This window comes from Cetorhinus maximus, chromosome 7 (genome assembly GCF_964194155.1).
Source record: "Cetorhinus maximus chromosome 7, sCetMax3.hap1.1, whole genome shotgun sequence".
Taxonomy (NCBI): domain Eukaryota; kingdom Metazoa; phylum Chordata; class Chondrichthyes; order Lamniformes; family Cetorhinidae; genus Cetorhinus; species Cetorhinus maximus.
In genome coordinates, this window is record NC_135885.1 from 101,257,521 (window position 1) to 101,280,928 (window position 23,408).

Here is a 23,408-nt window from a genome sequence, read left to right on the forward strand (position 1 = left end):
TGGATTCAGCTTTCAAAGATTGTTTCCTTAGGTCCATTGTTGGTTGATTATCTATTGGGGTTCTCTCTATTTTCACCCAGGACATTAGTATGTTGCAAACAGAGGGCTGAGGCTACAGACTGGGAACTGCAGATACTGTAACCCACTGCCAAACCTACCTTGACTATATTGAGCAACATTGTCCTTCTCGTTTCACAACCAAATCCTCCTACTATTCTAGAATTTTGCATGTGAGATTGAGCAATGCATGACCACTTTTCTCCATAAAATATTACCCCCTCAGTACTTTTTCCCTTGCTTATCACACCACCCACCCACCATTCAACTCTAGTACCAACTGCTGAGAAAATGGGAGATGTTTAATCCTCACCCTCAAATAGAAGGAGGGGGATTGGACTGTCCTGGCTAAAATATTGGGAGCGTAAAATCTCAGCCAGGTTCCAACTCAGCCACTTCCATTACAAGAGCAGGTTTGATTGTAGCCAAGTAACCTTATCTAGAGAGGTGGATACTTCCTTCACATTTTAACTGGAATTTGAATTCAATGCCTCCAGCATAGGACTCAGGAAACTCGCCATTAAAACAGAGGTGAGATCTAGTGGCATTTCATAAAGCTGATTAAAGATCAAGGAGAAGAAATTTGTTTGCACACTGTGCTACACAGACTTACGTAGATTCCCTAGGGGCAGGCTGCACCATAAACCTCTACCTATGTAGCCGTTGAAGCACTCCTTACTGATATAATTGAAGAAATCCATGTGGCTCACATAGATAACAGCCCATAATGCTGCCCTCCCCTGGGGAATCAGCGTAAATCCGCATACACCACTTGAAGAAGCACTACACACATGAATTTCGCTGCCCCTCCCTCCACCGCCGACCATGTGTCCTAATATGAATAAAGTTTCATTGCTGACACTTCTTGTGGTGATCAACTTTGTCTGTAAAGTTTGCACACAACAACAGAAGGATGGGAGGCACCATGGCTGACAGACCAAACTTTTGAGGGGGATGACAATTAGCATCGTTAGCAACAAAAGTGTATTTTGCAGGGTGGAAAACAGAAAGGGGAGCAACAGAGGAGAGAGCAACAGAGAGGGGAGAAGCAGAAAGATTGAGGGTGTATCCACATAACCAGATGTATCGGCAGAGGCTCAGCTTTCTTGACATCTCTGAAAGGCAATGCTTTTGGAGATTCAGATTGTTGCAGAAAATGATGGCAGACAACTTCAGCCTCCAAGAAGACCTGCTCTCTGCTGACCTGGTGGCAACTCATTAGTGCTGTTGTGAAAGTCACTGAGGCTTTCAATTTCAATTTCAACCTCTGGTTCATTTCAGAACACCACTGCAACATATCAAGAGTCTGTCAGTCAGCTGTACATCATATATATGGCAAGTGACGGATGGATTATTTGCAAAGGTGTCAACTTTTTGTCAACTTCTGCTGTGGCGATAACAGCCAGAGTGAGGAGGTGCTCAATCGTAGATCTGTGACTGGCTTCACACAGGTACCGGATATCATTAATTATAAACACATCCCAAACCAGGGACCAACTGATCATCCAGGAGTATTCAATAACTGCAAGAAATTCTGTTCTATTGGTCAGAACTGGTGTGCAACCATAAGAATAGGTTCCTGCAGATTTCCAGCAGACTTCCTGGAAGTTTTCATGATGCTTTTAACCTGCACAGTACAACATTCCTGGCCTCTTCATACCTTCAAATAAACTGAAGGGATAGCTTTCAGAAGACAAAGGGTACCCCCTTCAAGCTTAGCTCCTGACCACTATGAGGAAGCCCAGCAATGAAACTCAAGAGCAGATCCACATGAGCCACATGGCCAAGAGATGTATAATCAAGCAAACCATTGGCCTGCTGAAGATGAACTACAGGTGTCCAGCCAGGTCTGGAGGGCTCATCCATAAGGTTCTCCAGAATGATTAAGGTGTAATGCATTGAGAGTAATATTGCATAGCAGTGAGGATTAGAGGTGAAAGAAAAAGAAGGTGCTCATCACATCATCTGATCATAATTACAATGAAGGAAGATGAGGATGAGAGGGAAGATGAAGATGGATCACCCAATGCCAGACTAGTCACTCACAATGCTGCACTAGATGTCAGGGATGGCCTAATAACCCAAAGGCTCAGATAATCTTTCATACTGCACCATAATAACTATGGCAACACTCCGAGCCCCCACCAGCCAACCCCTACACCATGGTCACTTACACAAAGGAAACCTGTAGCCAACAATCCACACAATGCACACCACCCCAATTGGTCCCATAAATTCACGTCTTTACATTCATTACCAAGCAAATGAAAAAAAATGAGTTCCCACATGGCACAGCAAGAATGGCAAGATGGGGAAATAGTACTAATGAATACATTTATATTCCATGATAACAAAAGTAAACTTAATAATGTAACAATTTTTCAAATGTGTATCTGCATACCCTTGGTAAAGTACAATTGATTCTTTTGGCCTGCCTAATGTTTTGGCATGGTGGAAATTCTCTGGCTTCAGCAGAGGTGGAGGCAGGTTGCTCAAATCCCTGGTCTAACAATTGAGCAGCTCTTGGCTGTTGAGCTCTGGATTTTGGAGCCCATTAATTCCCTGCCAAAGACTGTTCCACCTGCACGTTAGTAGGGGCAGACTTGGCCATTAGAAGAGAAGGCAGCGTATTGGTATCACCCGAGGGAAGATGCTGGTAATGGATAAAACATGGAAGCATTTTGAATGGAGTTCCCACTTCCATGACTCTTTATGCCATAATCCCTCCCCTGAGCTAGGGATGTATTACCCCTAGCACTCTGCTGTAGACCAGATTGGTGAAGATTATTGACACATTATAAGGCCACATAGAAGTTATCCATCATTCCATTTAAGCTGGCAGACCAAAGGACTCCCAAAGACTGCATGGCTGTGGCCATGGCCTGCAGGGATTCATTTGTGCGAGTTCCTTGAATTTCAATCGAGACCATCACTCCTCAGCAGAAATTCTGGTAATTCCCTGTGCCACTAATCCATTCATGTTTGATTTAGACTCCTCCATCCTCTCAGCCATTAAGGAAACTGTGTCTGACAGGACAGCCAGTACTTCATGCAATTGCTGCTGTCCCTCTAAACTTCTCATTTTCAGAGATGGCCCCTGACAATCAGCATCTGTGTCTAACTGACCAGAAATTGGAAAGGATTGAACTCCACTGGCACTGTCCTTCCCACCAGTGTCTGTGCTTACTTGTACACTGTGCATCAAAAGGTGAAATCCACACTAGCTCTTTTATTGGCTCAAATAAGGTTGAGCATTTGCATTGCTGTATGGTAGTATGCTCTGAAATGGTGCACCTTAAGAAGGAATGAGATCATCTGAAGAATCATCCTCAGAAAAGTCAACAGATTTCTGCCACTGCTGCTTTGTGTGAAGGCCTGGAGGAGAAGAAAAGGATATGAATTTGTATTGGTAATTTACCAACGTTGCCACTCAGCATGACAAGGATTATCATTTTTCACTTGTTGCTAAAATAAAGTCAACTGAGTTGTTCTCGTATAATAAAAGCCAAATACTGTGGATGCTGTAAATCTGAAATAAAAACAGAAAATGTTGGAAAAACCCAACAGGTCTGGCAGCATCTGTGGAGAGAGAAGCAGAGTTAATGTTTCAAGTCCAATATGACTCTTCCTCAGAACTATTTTTTGTACCTGATCAATGTTAGATACATTGTTAATTTTGTCACCAGACATTATAAATTCCCAGACTCTCCATCTCTGATGGGCAGGGATGCCAAGATGCTACTTATCTCCATTGCCTCTTCCTCTATATCTATCAGCTGCATAATATGTATGTGCCCAACACCAATCCTCTTCCTCCTTTGTATTTTGTTCTCTATTCTGCAACGAGGGAAATATCAGATCTATGAGCAATTATAAGGCATGTGTTCTCCCAATGGATGTTGTTCACTTGCTGTGGTGACTACCAGGCTGATTCATCAAAAGCATAAGGGTTGCAGAGAATGGCAGTGGTGGCTCAATAAATGGAGAGGTGACAAAGTGCAGAGAACGCTCGACATGGCTGCTCTTGCAACAGGTGTGCGCAGTGATGTGATGTGGGTGGACTTGAGAAGTGAGAGGTGTTGAATCTGCAACTGGACTTATCTTTCCTAACTACATAGACTATTAAATCACTTATTGCACTATATCCAGGCCTGAGGCGCAATGCTCCTATGGCTGACCACGAGCAAATTTCTTCCTCCTGTTGATGAGGAACATTATCTTTCTCCTACTCCTCACTTTTACAGATAATGCATCATTAAAATTGAGTTGCAGTCCCTGACTCTCCTGAATCTATCATGAAGATTTTAACTTCTCTAAATGTTATCTTTGGATTGGTCCTTTAAATACTCAGGCGGCCTCAGAAGGGTGTGCACCTCACCCACTGATGGGTTTTCAAGATGTGAAACCCATAAGTAAAATTCTAATTATACCACCATGTTGAAACTGGATGATCCATTATTCAGGGATTGGAACCCCTTGTCGCCCATATGCACTTGCCACCATCACCATCTCAAAACCCACCTCTGAATTGTTATCAGTCCCAACGAGTGCATTGCCTCCTCCCACCCTAAGCCTCCTATTTAGCCCCACCCTGATCATTGTTACTATGTTGACTTTTCCCCATTTCTTGTGCTCTCCCATAGTTCCCACTTTCCATCCAATTCCTAACCACCTAATGCACATCCAGTCCCTAATGGCCCCTTTGGTCCCTAGGCACTCCTTTGTCACTCCCTTTAAAAGCCACCATTTTCCTGATAAAGCCCATTCTGAACCAGTCTGTCCTTGCCCTGAACTGCCCTATTTCTACTCCAACCCACCACTTTTTCTAACTAAGACTCTTGGATATCACAGGATCCCAATTCTGTGGTCACCTCTCCCACACATTTCTTTAGTCTTACTGAAAAAAGAGGCATGTTGACGCTTTTCATCTTGCACTCTTCTAGACACTTTGCAAGAATATCAATATAGGGGGAAGACAATTTATACTGTATGGGAAGAAAGTGCTGATTGGTTGGCAAGTGGACTCTGATTGGGAGAGCTGTTCCCATGGAGAATGCACCAGTTATGGTGACTGACAGTTAACTGCCAAGCATGTTAGAAATTTAAACCAGGCAGCTTGACCCTGATTGGTCAAGGCATTGCCCTGAGGAATGGGTCAGGAAATGGTTGTCACTTACTTTGTTCAGCTGTAAGTAGTATAAAAAGTATAAATCATTATCTTACCACCCCCCCACCCCATATTGGTATTCTTGCAAAGAGTATTGGTATTGGTATTCTTCCTGAACAGTGCAAGTTGAAAAGCTTCAACATGTCTCTTTTTTCAGCCATACTCAAGTTCTGTACTACCAAATGACTATCTATTTATTCTGTTTCCCATTTTGTTCAGAGAACTATTGTACTCTTACAGTTATGGTACTGGATTAATTTTCATGGTGTTATGACACAGCAGTTGGTAAAGGCTGTTATTTAAAATCCCAGAGGGAAACTTTAAACAACTGTCATAACTTACATTTCCAAGTGGTATGTTTTGAGTTGCAACTCTAAATTCAGGAATAAGACCACCAGTTATCGAGAGGTTTTTACATCGACCTACTTGAGACTTTTATTAATTTACACAAGTTAAACATATATACATGGCTACAAATTACTACTATCATGGGCAGAATTTTGCCCTTGATGGGCGGGCGGGCAGCTGATCACCGCCGCCGAAACGGGCCCCACCGCCATTTTAAGTGGGCGGGCCAATTAAGGCCCACCCAGCGGGCTGCCCGACGGGAAGCGCTATGCACTTCCTGTGCGGGGGGAGGCAGGGATTCTCCAACTGTCAAAGTGCACTCTTTTGCGCATGAGCGTGAAAGAGCACACATCTCCCTGAGACTAAGTGCTGTCTCAGGGAGATCACTGACAGCGTTTTAAATATCAAAAGTAGAAAAATCAAAAAATTATTAACATGTCCCCCTCATGTGACAATGTCACACGAGATGGAACATATTAATAAATCTGACTAAAACTTTATTAAACTTTTTAAAAACAGATATGAAACCTCATCCCGCCAGTGGATGAGGTTTCATGTTTTTTCAGAAACCCGCTGGGGCTCCTGGCCTGCCCGCCAGCCTTAAGGTTGGACGGACAGGGCCTTTAATTGTTTTAATTACCCTGTCAATGGCCTCAATTGGCCATTGACAGGTCGGCGGGCACACAGCTGATTTCACTATCCGCCCGTCTTCCTGAATATTTAAATGGGGCAGGATGGCATCGGTGGTTCCCCCCGACATCATCCCGTGTCATTTTCATGTCGGCGAGCGGGCCCCGCCCCCAACTCACCGACGGAAAAATTCAGGCCCATAACTTTTTAACAAATTCCCAAACTAACCTCCACTAAGGCAGCAACAACGCACAGAATTTAATCAGGCACCAGGCAAAGCATTTTTGCCTTACAAATTCAAAATGAGGTCCCTTTCACTTTGGTTCCTTTGCAGACACAGTGGTATGCGTATAGGCTTTGATGTTACATGCCTCTGCTCTGCACACACAAAACTGCTGTCTGTTATACTCAGCACATCGCATTGGCCTGAATTTTTCAGGTGGCAGGTGGGCTTGGGGGTTGCGGCTCTGCGCCACCATTTTACGTGGGCCAATTAAGGTCTGCTTAGTGTAAGACACAAGCCATAATGCTCAGGGCTACCTGTGCAGGCAGGGGGAGGAGGGAGAGTTGGGGCCAGTGCTCAAAAATGGACGTAAAATTCAATTAAAAATGTCTCCTCAATCACATGAGATGGGACATGTTTTGATTTTGCGGAAAAAATATTTATTTATTTAATAAAAGCTTTAGGAAACCTCATCCCGCTCGTGAATGAGGTTTCCTAAAAAACTCGAAGGCCGCTTAGCCTTTTCACTTGCCTGTCAACGTTACGGTTGGATGGGCAGCGTTAACAATTACATCAATTACTCCCTTATTGGCCTTAATAGGCCTTTTACATATCGGCGGGCGCGCAACCAACTCCGGCGCACACCCGCCAAATGAAATATCGTGGGACTGCGCGATGATGTCGGGACACATGCCCGACATCATCACGTGTCATTTTACGCATCGGCATGACAGGCCTGCCTCCACAAACCAACTGAAAAATCCTGCTGATTGAATGTAAATTCTCATGGTATCATCCTTTGAGCTCCACCTCTTCTAACAATAAAACTCATTTCATCATACCAGTTTTATTAATGATATAAAAGTTTCTTGGTCTCTGCTAGCTAGGTGCCAGATTTCATTCCCCTTCTTGTCTTGAATGCCCTATTCAACAAAATACAAAATGCACTGTTCACATCTCAAAAGTACTACACACCAAAGCACCCAAACTAGCTGGCTTTAATCCAATTAACACACACACAGACACACCCACAGACTAAACCTCTATTTTAAAACAAAATAATTTTCAATAACATTATATACATTAATAGCTTATGACACTGGGATCAAATCCCACCCCAAATGTTATGAAATTGATTTCAATCAATCAGATTATTTGTGGGTTAGTACTAGAAAGAAATCATGTTGAAATTTGCTGAAAGGGTAACTGAATCACTACTGTCCTTCAATGAAGGAAATCTACCAACGCTGCAAGTTCTGGTCTGCATATGATTCTAGTCTCACATTAAGTGGTTAGGGTCAAAATTTGTTGGTGCTTGAAACAGGGCCTCCTTATTATTAATTTAGTGAGCTTCTGTCACCTGTTGCCCAATATTATTTTTGTGTAAACGGGCACAGGTAGCAGATGTTAAGCCTCCACTGGCAGTTTGTCTACTTGCACGTGTTTAAGCTATTGTTAATTTAGTCAGCCACAATTTTTAGGCAAGCCAGGTGGCCACCTAAATCAGGTTAGCATATGCCAAAGACCAAGAAGCCTGCTAAAGAACCTCCCTGTGAAATTAAACTTCAATGAGCAAATGAAGAACTGAGCCTGTTCCACTTGGAAATTTTCAGTGCCCACTGTGGTCTAAGCAGGGGCTGCCACAAACATTTTTTTATTGCATTGGATGGAGATGCGAAGTGCAAGAATGTTTCCCCAACTCCACAGTATTCAAATGGCACCTCTTTTGTCAGGCTTAGCTTGACCAACATTCCTCTTGTTCAATTGAACCAGCTACCTGTGGAGGCAGGACGTATTCTATTTATTAGAAATTATATTTATGGTGGTATTGAAGTAAGATTGCTTTTTATTTTTCTAATTTTCATCTTCCATACTCCTACGACTGAGCATGAAGTGCCAGAGGTTGTCCAAGCTTGAATCCTCCGTTCAATTTTTTCCACGTTGTACTTGGAGTTTAAATAAGGACCTGTGTGGAATATAATTCATAGCTGTGCCAGTCCCAGTTCTGTGAGACTGAATGTTTGCACACTAAACCTTGGCATTATTTCAACCCCCACAGAATAGGCCCATAGATTAGTTTCTATTTTTAAAGGTTTCTCAATATCCAATGTGGTCAATAAACTGAGCAAGTGGTCTATTCCTCATGTGTTTGGAATTAAAACCATTTGTAAGTTATATTTTTCTCTCTCCTTGCACTCCTATGTAACTTTTTCTATTGAGACAACCCTTTAAATATTACTGGGTAGGGCCCTTTTGCAGCTTCAATGCTTCTTTTCTCATGAGTAAATTATACAGGTACTGCCTGCATATTTGTCGCCAATTTTCAGATCAGTTGATTGGGCTGTGAGATCTGAATAGTGCCAATTCAACGTGTTCCAGCCCACAGGGGGCCATGCCTGCATAAGTCCACATCCTCTAACACTGCCATGAAGGAAGCGATTGACAGTGTGGCCTGCCCCTGGGAAATGGAGGTAGGTGATCGTAGCAGAATTTCTGGCCCAAAGAGTATACAGAGAGACCAAGAGGGAGTCAGAGATGGGGACAAAGAGCTGGACTTTAATGTGCAAAATTATGTCAGTTATGTGTGGGTGGTGGTAGTTAAAACAGTCAAAACTGAAAGTGTATTGAGAAGCCATTTCCAAACTGCTGACTTCCAGGGAAGTGTATTTAGTTGTGCACAAGCCACCCTCTCAAGAATGGTGGGAATTGAAACTTAACATATGTTAATAGCTCAATTAGTGCAACGTTGACATCAATTTTTTCACTTAAACTGTGGGTCTATGGGTTTCTCAGGCTTTCTAGAACTTGCCGGTGAAAGATAGGTGAGAACACAATGGTAATTGACAGGGTTTACGATATCTCAGGGAAATATGCCAATAAGTACTCAGTAGGCACAGCAGCTTTCTTATCTGCTAATGGGAAAGGGTCCGATCACAGTACTTGTGCAGAGAGCTTATTTTAAAGTCTTTGGAGTTCTCCTCAAAACTTTAGAGGTTTAGAGCTCTAATCAGCACTTTGTAGGTCTGATAAATCAGATCAGCATGGATGCCCCTTAGCTGCCTTAGATTGGACCTCAGATGAGGAGCATGATAGCCAGCAACAGGACCAATAATGGTAACAACAATAATGGTGGCAACAGCACCAACAACGTTGCCAGCTGGTGCCAACAGGTACTCTTTGCCTTGTTCCTCCTACAGGTCCATACCTTGTTGCTGGAAAATGTGCAGACCATAGCCCACTATGACCATTCTGGAAACTCTGGCTGGTGCATACTGAAGAGTACCTCCAGATATGCCTAGACACCTGAATGCATCTTAAACATACCAATGGCTTGTTCAATGACCTATCTGGTGGCCATCTGGCATTTATTGTAATAAACCTGGGCCTCATTCCTGGGCTTTCTAAAAGTTGTCATCTGCCATGTTTTCTTGGGTATCTCTTGTCTCCAAGTAGTCAACAGGTAACTTTGCTTCCAGATGTGAAGGTGAGTGAGGGAATGTACTGCAATTGGACAAAAGTGTCAGGCAGATGCCCGGGAATCTTGCACACACCTGCATAAAGATCTTTTTGTAGTTGCACATCAGTTGTACATTGATGGAGTGAAAGCCCTTGTGGGTGATGAATACTCCTGGATAAACTATGAGTGTTTTAATTGCCACAGAGATGACGCACTTTGACTGTGGAAAGCCAGGCCAGAGCCACAGGTCCAAGCACCTACTCATTTTGACTGGGATTACCACAGGAGAAGTTCATATCATTGACTACCCTGACAAAGAGACCATCATTCATTTAGCTTATGTATTTGTGGGTCATTGACTGCAAGATCCTGTAACTGCAGAGGCTTGGAGGGATCCAAAGGCAAAGAGATTGAGGGTTATGGTGCTTTGACGTCCAGTGGTAAAGCATGGCCTCTGGTTCAAACTAGTAAATTGTCTATTCCAGCAAGTCACAAATGCCTGCATTACCTGATGCAACATCCCTGAGCCTCCTGAGACACTGGGGTTCAGACATGTTGAGAAAGTTTATCCTCTTCTTGTTGAGTCTATGTGCAGGGTATGGCCTCCAGTGAGCTGCACCTATGTGCCAATCCCTTTCTCCTGTGAAGTTACAGATGTGTGACTAGCAGGCTGGTGCTCCTGCTGGTACTGGTCATCTTGGTTCTGATATCCAATTTAAAGTAATGTAAGCAGTAATCATGATCTGATAGATAGATTGTACTCCAAGCACAGGTCAAACTTCCAAACATCCAAAATATAGATGGCATCTCTGTAGTGTTGAAAAAACCTCCAAAGTATAGCACAAGTATTGCAAATCCTTTTCCACAAGCAGCTAAGAAAGCAGGATGCTTACTGGCATTTTACCTTGACATCCCCTTCAGCCCCCTTAATTGCCATTTTATTCTCACCTCCTTTTCACTGGGAAATCTGTGAAACCAGGAAAAAATTTGAATATCATTAAATAAAATTTAAATTTAATATCACTCTAATTGAACAATTAACATGGTGGCAAGAAGCCTCTCCCAAGGGGATTGCTGGCACAAAATCCAACCTGTTGCAGTGAAATGGAAGTCAGCAGGTTGGACCAGCTTCCCAACGTGTTATCAATTTTGACAATTTTAACTCCCTCCACCCATTCCCAAACTCACATGCTTCTGCACATTGACATTAACCTAGGGAAAGAGAGGCCAGTATACAATATTAAAGAGAACTAGGTAGTAAAAACAGCTCTGAAGAAGACTCATGTGGACTCGAAATGTTAACTCTATTTCTTTCTCCACAGATTCTGTCAGACCTGCTGAGTTTTTCCAGCATTTTCTGTTTTTATTTCAGATTTCCAGCATCCGCAGAGTTTTACTTTTACCTTAGAGTAATAGATAGTTACTATTATCCATATTATTTACTTGCCAGAAAGTTAACAGGAACCCACTACCTCTAATTTTAACTAGTCCGTCTGAAATGGCAGGAGGATACCTGCTCAAAGCTGGCAGGTTCTTTATTTACATTAACATGGCGGGTCTCAATAACTTGACTGTAATTTTAACTTAAGTTTGGACGAGAAAGCTGGTGCAACCAGGGGCAGAGGGGGACCAGCCCCAGAAGAGGCTGAGAAATGTAATGTTTCCCTTTTGGGGCCAGGAAAAGCAGGAGGAGCTCCTAAGGCTCTATAAGAAAATCTTAAGCCTCCCCTGTCCTAATAACCCTACCCCTGAAATCAGAGAGGATGTTGGTGGAAATTAAGGAAAGTGTAGGTGGAGAGGTCTTTCACTGCCTCATTATCCAGTTTATAAGTACCTCCATCTTCCCTTGACATGTTCGCCTGGGCCATTTTCTTCCCACACACCCCACTTGCTTCTGTTTCCTGGGGCCAACATGAAGAAGATGATGACCTTGGTACTCAACAGCAATAGCCATGGGACTCCCTTTGAGGAACTCCTTTTGAACGAGAATTGATATTTTTCTATTTGCATTGTAAAAACCCACCTTGGCATTGGGAATCCCAATGGGAATCGTAATGCATCAGCAATGAAATGGGTTGGAAAAGATTTAATGGGGTAGTTGAAATCCCTTCCTATGGAAACACCACCATGGAAAGTATAATCACAACCTTTATGTTTTCAATCAATAATAAATTCCCAACCACTAAACCTGCATGACTCCAACATATAAATCTGCTTGATTCCATTGAAAATATGAATGAAATGGAGCTATGGAATTGGTACTTACTATAATTATTATAATAATTTATGTGTGGCTCCAGGTTGTGGTTTAGTAGAACATATTTTCCCTGATTTAAAAATGTTTCCACGTTCTGTTAGAGTTTATGTAAGTGTGAACAATACTATCAAAACAAGGATAAAGTTCAGTCTGGAATTCCAAGTAAGGTTATTGTTGATTCTGTGAAAACTAGGAAGAAATATACCAAATTAAGTTAGGGGTCACTCAACCGGGAAAAATGTTATTAATAGGAAAAGTATAAGGCAGTAAGTTTTTGGGGAAAGGCAGATTGAAAGATTGAATAGTCTAAACTGTGAGTTCGCTAAACAGAGTGAGGTGCATGAATACCTAGGCCTTGAAACTCTTGCGGTCTTGATACACCACATTGGGATAGACTCCCAACTACCAGTTTACCCTGACGTTGGCCCTGTTACAAATTTCAAGGCCAGAGTGATTACCATAAAGGGGGTAGTGTACTCATCAGGCTCCCTGGGACTCATGCAGTTTGAGCAGTTCAGAGTTTATTATAGATTTAAAATATAAAGGTTGGGAGTATATTGTTCATGGTGGAGTTTCCATAGAAAGGAATTCTGCATACCCTTTTAAATCTGTTCTAACCCATTTCATTGCTGATGCATCAGGGTTCTAGGAATATCATAGTGGTGCCTCATTGGTGCTTTTCCTAAATTCCCCAAAGATTCGCTCTTGTCACTGTCCTGACATCATTTTGCATTATCTGCTCGGAGCGAAAATAATTGAAGAACGAAGGAAAAAACCATCCCCAGCTTCTCAAATTCAATAAACGCTGGCCTTTTCAGTGGTGTGCACACCCCAAAAATGCATCATTTCACCATCTCTTTCAATTATGCAATGGGAAAAGGCAATGGCCAGAAGAGGCACTCTCCCCATCGGAAATTTTGGTAATAGGAAGGAAGGGGCGGTACCTAGCAGAAACAAATTCCACTCTCCCAACATATGTCTTGGTGTTGCCCTCCCTGGCTCAGAAATGTCAGAGTACTAAAGCCTTTAAAGTTAAGAGTGCAAGCATAAACGACTATTCAGGCAATTTTTTATCTTCACCTTTTGGGCAGTAAACTGGTAGAATGAATTGCCAGCCCATTATAGGAAGCAATTGAAGTGAAAATAGGACTGTTTCTATAACAAGCGATGATCGACATTGCCAGTTTTATGTCTGAACAGCAAGCTGAAAATCTACCTCAATAAAATGGCAATGAGATTCCTGGTTTTATACATGGAAGTACTGAGTATTGTAGAAAAAATAATGAAGTTGAATTTGTAGAAAATATTGGTCGATCCAAGTTGGAGTGTTACATGATGATATTGGCACATTTCAGGAGGAATATTGGAGCCATGGAAGAGATTCTCATAAAGAGTCACTAGAATAGTAATGGGAGTGAAAGCTTATAGGAAAGAAGGAAGGTTGGAAAAAATTGAGTCGTTTTAATTGAAAACAGAAAAGTTTAAGGGAGGATCAAATGAAAGTTTTCAAAACTATGAAAGATTTTGAGAGGATAAATAATAATAGATTGTTTCTACTGATAACAAGTCAATAAGATAGATGAACAAAGTGAGGAATATCACTGGAACTACAAAGGGGGAAGATAGAAATTATGCACACAGATGTTTGCTGTCATTTCCACCTTTAGTAACTATTAAGGCAGAAACTATAGCATCATTTGAAAGGAAACTGTATTTGCACAGGGAAAAAAATAGGACTCCAGCAGACAGGAGATAGGATTTCAGTAGATAGGTCCAAATGTCATCCTGAGAGAGAACAGCAGGTTTGTGCTCCATGGTGTCACTGCTACTTCCACGACCGACATCTGAACAATCCTAGTAATTTGCTAGAGCACAGATTGCTGGGTGGGCTGTAAGAGATTGCATGCCCTGTCAATCACTGAGATCCACATCCACAATGGCAGCTGTCTTTGCCTGGATGGAAACAAGCTAAGACTGGATGACAGCAGCCAGGGATCTCAAGACTTCTGCCTGAGCTTCCACTGTAGCACTAATACATTGGGCGGCCTCCACCTATGCTGAAATGGAAGCTGAGACTGTGGTCAGAAGACTCTCCTTCTACCAGGAAGGTACCTATTACATCCACTGTGGATAAGATGCACTCCAACCTCTGTGTGATGCTCCATACCACAATGGAATAGAATTCCTCTATGCTCCTTTTCAGTTACTGGATGTTGCCTGGCAAACCTGCCAATACACCAGGCACCTCAATGTACATATTCACCAACATTTTCCTGTCAGCCACCCCAACAATGCCCTCTTCTGAGCCCCTAAACTGGATACAGCTATTAGAAGGAAAAACTGTGTCAAATCAGTGAGTCAAAGGTGAGATTTTATGGGCAGTGTAGACATTTCCCCACAAAGAAAAAGGGAGGTACTGCCAAATCTAGAGTCTTTTGGTTATCCAGAAGCATACAGGCCAAGATAAAGCAGTAAAATAAAGCTTATGACAGTCACAAAAGACTTAATACTGTAGAAAGCCTAGAGGAGTATAGAAAGTACAGAGGTGAAGTAAAAATGGAAATTAGGAAAGCAAAGAGATGATGCAAAAAAATATTGGCAGGTAAAATCAAAGCAAATCCTAGGATGTTTTAAGATACATTAAGAGCAAGAGAATAACTAAAGAAAATGTAGGACCTATCAGAGATGTACATGTAACTTCTGGGTTGATGCAGAAGATGTGAGCAGGGTTTTCAACAAGTACTTTGTCTTTGTCTTCACTAAGGAGACGGATGATGCAGACATCCTAGTTAAGGAGTATTCAATATAATAAGCATAGACTGAGAGGAAGTACTGGAGGGGCTGAGATACTTGAAGGTGGATAAATTGTCATGAGCAGGTGGATTATACCCAAGGCTGTGGAATCCAGGGATGAAATAACGGATGCTCTGAGGATTATTTTCCAATCCTCACTAGATACAGGCGAGGTTCCAGAGGATTTTCTCAGTTTTCAGAGAACTCCTTAAATCCACCACTAGCTGTTATGATGAATCTTTTCCCCTGGGCTGTGTCTGGACGAATCTTCCAGAATCCTTAGCTGGCTGCAGGATGCATCTCTTTGACTAGAGACCTGCCCCCTTCCACATCTAGCATTGATAGCTTACAAAGCCAAACAGCTTTACTTTTGCTGATCACACAGAACGTCTGCTGTCTGTCTGTGATATTCATTGACTTGTAGGGAAGCCTATATCTTGATCTCAAAAATGGCTTCCTCTCCCCTCTTCTCCATTGCAACATTATACATATTAACCTTGCATTCAGGTAGAAATGCTAATTAGCTATTTTTGGCCCCAACTCCTCTTTCATCTTAAAAATAAATGAACAGTTCACAGCACATCTGTTTACAACCTGACACCTACAACACCTTTCTGGGATTTTGGGAGACTCAGGCCTGAACTTTTTGAATGACGGAGTTTCCCTTCCTGCCATCTGAATAATTGGCGAGAACACATCCCCGCAGGCTCCGAGTGCCCCACAGCTATTTCACGCTCAAACGAGAACCAATTGGGTGCAGACAGGACTTCCGCCCTTCACTTGGGAATAAGTCCTGCCTTAGAGACCTGTTGGCCAATCTGATTGGCTGGCAGCTGTCCAGACCCTGCAGCGAAAAGAAATGCAGTGGACTGAAGAGGGGCTGAAGGAAGAAGCCTGAACCTAATTCTCGGGACCAAAGGGCAAGGTACGTTTAAGGGGCGTCAAGGTGGGGAGGGTAAGAAAGGTCGGGGGGGGGTGGCAAAAGGAGCAGTTGGGATGTCGGGGGAGAGGCTAGGGGTGTGGAATTGAAGATCCGGCAGCCACAGTGCCTTAAGGTGGAGGCGCCAGAAGTCAGAAGGGTATCCATCACCCGCCCCCGACAACCCCCCACTACCCCCCCGGCCTTCCCACCCAAGATCTAAGCTCATTTATTTTCGGGCTTCCATTCGGAAATGGCCCTTAAGTGGTCAATAATTGGCCACTTAAGGGCCGTAATTAGGGCAAGGGTGGGCAGCCCATCAGAGGCCTTGTCCACCCCAGTGTAAAATTGCTGCAAGGTTGGGGCAGGCAGGAGCCTAGGGGGAATCCCATTCCTTCAATTTTATGCTCCCCGCCTAAAAACCCACCGGAGGATTAGCATTAAATTCAGGCCTCCGAGTCTGCTCACTGCAAACCCAGAGACTGCTGCCATTGTCTCCAAGTGTAAATACCTTGCACCTTCTTCTCAGTAAATAATATAAGACTTCTTTAGATCTCTAATAATCAAGCCATCCAGGTTTACTAACAGGCAGATTTCAGAACAGGTCACATGACCCCCTTCATTTCCCTAAATTTAAAGATACAGTCCCAAAATATAATAATCATATAAATCTTATAATTGTAACACTTGGCTGCAGCCCACTCATTCCAGGTTACTCAGCATATCCTGACTCTAAACCAGTGTCTAACATTTGTGTGATGCCAATATCTGAGCTGGTGGCTGCATGTGTTAGATCAAGTGATGGTGCGTCTTTCTCTGAGCTCTCTCTCTCTTGTTCCACCCTTCCACATGAGGCTGCAGTATCTGAGCTGCTGGCAGTTCCTGATTACCTGAAAGCACAATAGCAGAAAGGGAGAGTAGGGATGAGGGAAGGGTTTGGGGAGCTAAGTAGAAGGTCCATGGCCACTCCATCGGCAGTTCCCATTTCTGAACATCTTTCAGAATGAGTGAGGAGTGAATGGGAAAGGTGAATAAAGCAGCAGCTTACCATCATTCAGAATGGACTTGGCAGATTGGGTGTCACTGGGTTTCTGGGACTGGTGCTTATTTCCCTGAGGACCATCAAGGATGCTGACGGGGTGGATCCTTGGTGGTCTGGTCATCTGCCCCTCCAACTGTTGTGAGTGAAAAATATCAGCGACTAACCCTAATGCAGAGTTTTCCAGTGTGTTTGGGTGATGTGTCTGTCATACCTGAATAGTTGGATGTATGTGAAGGCACTGAGGGGGGCTGTGAGGCTGGCAGCATGGGCATCTGTGTGTGTGGGTGTGGACGTGTGGGTGTGTGGGTGAGGTGTAGTATAAGCTTGTTGGGGTGAATTATGAGTGTCAGAGGTTGGTGTCGGGTGAGCGTGTGGGTGTGGTGCATTGAGCAGTGTGAGTGGTTTGCAGAATGGTGGAATTGAGATGTGATGTTCAGATGAATTCACTCACATTGGCCACACAAGTGAGGTTATTAAACTTTTTGCAACACTGCTGCCAGGTTCATGGAGCCACATTCTGGGCATTGATGGCCCTCACCAACTGCTCCCATTCCCTTTGAAGGGTTAATCTTGAGCGTTTCCTGCCCCCACCAGAAACATGGCCTCCTTCTTGGCCTTGACCTCATGACATCAGAAAATCTGGGAACCCACTCCTTTTCCTTGTGTACCATATCTTCTCCCTAAAAGGTAAAAGACAATTATCCAGCAGCTTGCAGTGCATTGCTGCAACTTCCTTCCTATAGCGACTGAATCTTTCAAAAGCCTGGAGTATGTGGTTTCTTCACAATGCTACTTGGTTTCTGGAGTGTGCAGTGGACACCGGCAATACAAATGGAATAAGGGGCTACTTGGGAACTGTTTGTGGCCACACTACACTCATGGCAATGAGATGTGTAGACAAATTTTGTGCCTTACCCATCTTATTTTCAATAGGTGTAGGCACACCACTAATTGCAGTCCCCACATCCAAATATTAGTGTGAGTTTTGCACCCAGAAAGTTGTGAAGCTGTGAAATTAAATTCCAGGCTCATATCTTGATGAAGAAACTATGTCAACCTTCAAGATTATATTGGACAGGTGTACGGGGAAAATAAATTGAAGGAATATGTGAAAGGATGGGTAAATAATACCAGCACATATTGGTTGAGACAAATGGCCCATTTCTGTGTTATGTTTCTAATATCGTATTCTTAGTTTTAGGACAAGAGTATCAATGCACTCCTCAAAGGGTGACAAAAGTAAATGCCATAGCAAAGAATGGATGTTGTTATTTAATTTCACATTTAAAGGAAGTTCTTTGATTTACAACATCAGTAGAGGTGAGCATCTGTTTAAGTGAATTGCTTTGATCTAAATTCAGCCTGTTGAAAAAAAGCACAATCTAAAAAAAAATAGTGACAGTTTGACTCTATGAGGTTCTATATGACAGCAACACATATAGTCACTTATAAAGCATCATCATAGCACAGTAAAATTCATTGGCTGAGGAGAGCATCAAGTGCCCTGACAGTGTACTGTATATGGTCATGAAATATTGGTGACAGTTGTAAAAATAGGCACACCTATTGGAAGTTCTGATGTTAACTTGTTTCTAATATTAATATAAGATAAACCTGAAATGTTGGTCCAATCTTCTTGAGGCTCTCTTGCGTGGATCAACCAGGTAATTGCCAAATAGTCTCCACTTTGTGATGATATGAGGCAAACTCAAGCGAACAGGTTCAAAATCATGAGATATAAATGATTTTTAAAATGGCGATAAGCTGATCTATGCCAAAACTGTGATAAGGGTCCTACCATTGGCTTTGGATTCAGGAGGAAAGAAGGGAACTGGAAGTCTTGCCCCAAATTGTTTAAAAAGGAAGAAGAGGATAGATCGAGTAATTACAGACCAGTCAGCCAAACCTTGGTGGTGAGAAAATTATTGGAAAAATTCCTGAGGGACATTTAGAAAGGCAAGGATTGATCAAATGTAGTCAGCATGGACCTGTTATGAGAAGGTCAATGAAGGTAATGCATTTGGTGTTATCTATAGGTATATGGATTTTAGCAATGGTAGACTGGTCAAAAAAGTAAAAGTCCATGGGCTGAATTTTTCCGTCGGCGAGCAGGGGGTGGGGCCTGCTCGCCAACGCGAAAATGACGCAGGATGACATCGGGGGGGAACCCCCAACATCATCCTGCCCCATTTAAATATTCAGGAAGGCAGGGGCACAGCACGGTCAGCTGTCTGCCCGCCAACCTGTCAATGGCCAATTGAGGCCATTGACAGGTTAATTAAAACAATTAAAGGACCTGGCCATCCAACTTTAAGGCTGGTGGGCAGGCCAGGAGCCCCGGCAGGCTTCTGGAAAAACATGAAACCTCATCCACCGGTGGGATGAGGTTTCATGTAGGTTTTTAAAACGTTAATTAAAGTTTTTGTGAAATTTATTAACATGTCCCATCTCGTGTGACATTGTCACATGAGGGGGACATGTTAATGATTTTTTAATTTTTCTATTTTTAAAATTTGAAAAACTTTCACCGATCTCCCTGAGGCAGCACTTAGCCTCAGGGAGATGTGCTCTCTTTTGTGCACATGCGTGAAAGAGCGCACTCTCGCATTTGGGGAATCACTCCCCCCGCCCGCACAGGAAGCAGACGTCGGGCATCATGCTGGGCAGGCCTTAATTGGCCCACTTAAAATGGCGGCGGGGCCCGCTTCTCTGACAGAGATCGGCTCCCTGCCTGCCGGAGATTGGGTCGGGCCCGCCAGGCAAAAAATTCAGCCCCATGAATTCAAGGCAAAGTGGCAAGTTGAATCCAAAGTTGGCTCGGAAGCAAAAGCAGAGGGTAGTAGTTGATTGGTGTTTTTGTGACTGGAAGGCTATTTGCCTTGGGGTTCCACAGGGTTCAGCACTTGGTCCTTGCGATTTGTGGTATATATCAGCGATTTGGACTTAAAAGTAAGGGATACAATTAAGAAGTTTGCAGATGATACAAAAATTGACTGTCCACAGATGCCTGAAAAGGTATGCTGGAACGGTGTAAAAAAAAGTTAGGCCAAAGCTGGAGTCCTGTGTACAGTTCTGGTCACCATACAATAGGAAATATGTGATTGCATTCAATTAGGTTCAGAGGAGATTTACCAGGGCCTCTCCCATCTAGAAGGACAAGGGCAATAGATACATGGGGACACCACCAGCTGCAAGCTCCCTTCCAACCTACATAATATTAAAGATTCAATAGATGAGGGTTAATTTCTTTCGAACAAAGGAGGCTGAGGAGAGACAGAGCTGTACTGTATAAAATTATGAGGCGTCTAGATAGAGGATGGGAAGGCCCTATTCTCTGTGGTTGAGGGGTCCATAACCATGGGGGCATAGATATATGGCAAGAAGTAGGAGATTTAGAGGGGATTCAGGGGAAATCTTTTCACCCAGAGGGTGGTGAGGATCTGGAACTCACTGCCTGAAAGGATAGTAGAGACAGATAGCCTCATAACATTTAAAAAGTACTTGGACATGCACTTGAAGGGCTGCAACTTACAAGGCTGGAAAAATGGGATTAGATTGGATGGCTCCTTGTTTGGCTGCATAGAAATGATGGGCTGAGTGGTCTCCTTCTGTGCTGCAAATTTCTATGATTCTATGACTACTATTAGCAGACTTTTCCTGATAATCACTGTCTAGATTCAGGCATAAAGAATGGATACGTGAGTGATATACCAAAGGAGAGACAGTAATTTTTGGGATGATGCCCAAAATAAAGCTGAGCCTTCGGAGAACAATGATAATTTATATTGCATGGAGAATTCTCTTTAAAGCAGGTTATTTCTTAATTCCATGAACCATGGGGATATAAGGGGAAAAAAGGTATGTTTCCTTGGGCCAGATGTTTTTCAAGTCTTCAGATCATGTGTCCTGAAAGGAAAAGTTTTACAATAGTATTATGAAGCATATGCAAGTAAAATACGCAGTCAAAACAAGTTTTGTTCAAGTAATTTTAAAAATAAATATTTTAATTCTATATTTGTATTCTTCCCTTTCTTCTGGTCCCTTTCCTGCTTTCATGTTATTAAATTTGAATGTGATTTTTTTTAAACTGCAATCTATGATTTCTGCCCTTGTTTCTCTTAAAGGAGCACTTACACTCCAGCTACAGCTGCAGTTTAGTTTCCAACCAGATATACTCCTGATTGCATTGTTTTGGCCCTGTTTGTGTGGAACTTCCACTATTCTATTTAAGGAAGAATTCAGCATCCCCTTGGATACATGCAAGGGAAAACCTACTTCCCCAACATTATACACTCAAATCTTTAGAGGTCAGAGAGGGGAGTGTCTCACCTCTCTAAACAGTTAAACTAAGACCAGTCAAGTTTACGATGGAACCTATGAGGAATTTTCAAAGCAAGTTTGACACAACACTGAATTCTACACTCCTTGAAGTGCAACACGATAAGGTTGTGTACTAATTCTCACCAGGCTTTATTCTGGAGTCAGATTGTCACTGACTCCCAGATTTGCCATTTATGGGGTAATTGTCCCAGATTTGCACTAAGTGCGATAGCGGGTGGTAAAAAGAACGTTTTATTTGTCGGCCACCATGGCAGTTTTTCACACCGTGTCATCCCAATCCCGCCTCATTAATTGCCATTTTGATGGTGAGCGGGCTCTCATTTGCCTGCCACACTGTCATCTCACCGTTTCTTCACGCCAAATGCCACATTTAAAGAACAGCCATGTGAATACCTTTCAGTGGGTGGAATTTTCTGTGCCCATTAGTGATGGGCATGTTTGGCGGCATGAGTGGACAATATGGCGAGAAGGCCAAAAATCGGTTTCACGACGTTGTGAAAGCAGTTTGCAATTGTCCGCTCTGCCCATCAATGGCAGGCTTTGATCCCCTCGCCTAACAAGAATCTATCTACCTTTGCCTTAAAAATATTCAATGACCCCACCTCCGCCTCAGAAAGTTCCAAAGTCGTACAACCCACTGAGAGAAAAAAAATTCTTCTCATCTCTGTCCTAAAAGGGTGACCATTAATTTTAAAACAGTGCCCCCTAGTGCTGGAATCACCCACCAAAGGAAACCATCCTTTCCATGTCCACCTTGTCAACGCTGTTCAAGATCTTATGCATTTCAATCAAGTCACCCCTCACTCTTCTAAACTCCAATGGAAACAAGCCCAGTCTGTCTAAACTTTCCCCATAAGACAACCCACTCATTCCAGGTATCAATCTAGTAAACCTCCTTTGAACCACCTCCTACATATTTATATCCTTTTGGCCTAGCACTGAAAGGAATCTGGGTGATGGATTTGTTGTGGTTTATCATTTGCAGTAGTAGATTTCTCTTGTTCTGCTCCAGTCAAAGTGCAATCGAACTCCTCTGGTAAAACCCTGGTTCGGTCCCTCAAATAGAGAAATTAAGGCCAGCCCTATGCCTCTTCCTACTGATGGTTCTTTGGCAGCATCTTGTTCTTTCACTGGACTGGATGTTTCTCCCTTCTGCTTCAAAATGCGCCTTATTTAATGTCCTTAGCCAAAAGTTAGTTCCTGTCATATGACCTTTTAACATTGTCCTCACAAGTGGTTTCCGGTAGCTAGGCTGCTGCCAAACAATGAGACCTGAGTTTCAACCATTTATATATCACCATGATAGAATAAGATTTTTTCACACCCATTTTCTGGGTTTCAACTCTGTAGTTTCAAAGTCTGTAAGTAGTATTGTAAAAACAGTTTCTTTAATTATTTGGAGAAGGACAGCCATTGACCACAGGAAAATGTCTCTTGCATTTTAATAACTTCTCAAAGATATGTCCAGAAAGTTCCTTTGCATTTTAATGACTTGTCCAGACATGAAGAGCATCTCAGAGGATTGCGTATTTGCATGTGTATTAGCAGGAAAGGAAAGGTCACCTGATCTCTCAATTCCATTTTGTTTTAAAGTAAAAGTGTCCATTCTCCATTTTGTTTTTTCAAAGTATGTCCCTATGGCATGGGCATGACACTATCATCCCAAGAACAATATCATGTTCAGACAATTAAACTCATCTAAAGTACGCTAAGTGTCAACACCCTATAGTATGAGCACTGTTACATATTAAGGATCTGGAGTCCATGTTTAGTTTTCATTTATTTTCAGGATGTGGGCATTGCAGCCTTGAGAAGGCGGTAATGGGGCCTTCCTCTTGAGCCTCTGAAGTCCATTTGGTAAAGATGAGTGGTTTGATTCAATTGTTTATTTTGATATGCCACTTCAGAGCATAGATGAGCATCAACTGCATTGGTGTGGGACTATTGTCATATACAAGTCAACCTGTGTAAGGATGACAGGTTTCATACCTGAAAAGACATTAATAAACCAGTTGGGTTTGTATGACAATCCAATAGCTTTTGATTACTTTTTTTTTACTGATAGCAGCTTTTTATTTCCAGGTTTGTTTAAACTGTATTCAGTTTTTCAAAATGTCATGATGGACTTTAAACCTCATGCTCTCTGGATTATTAGTCCAAGACAGCACTATTCA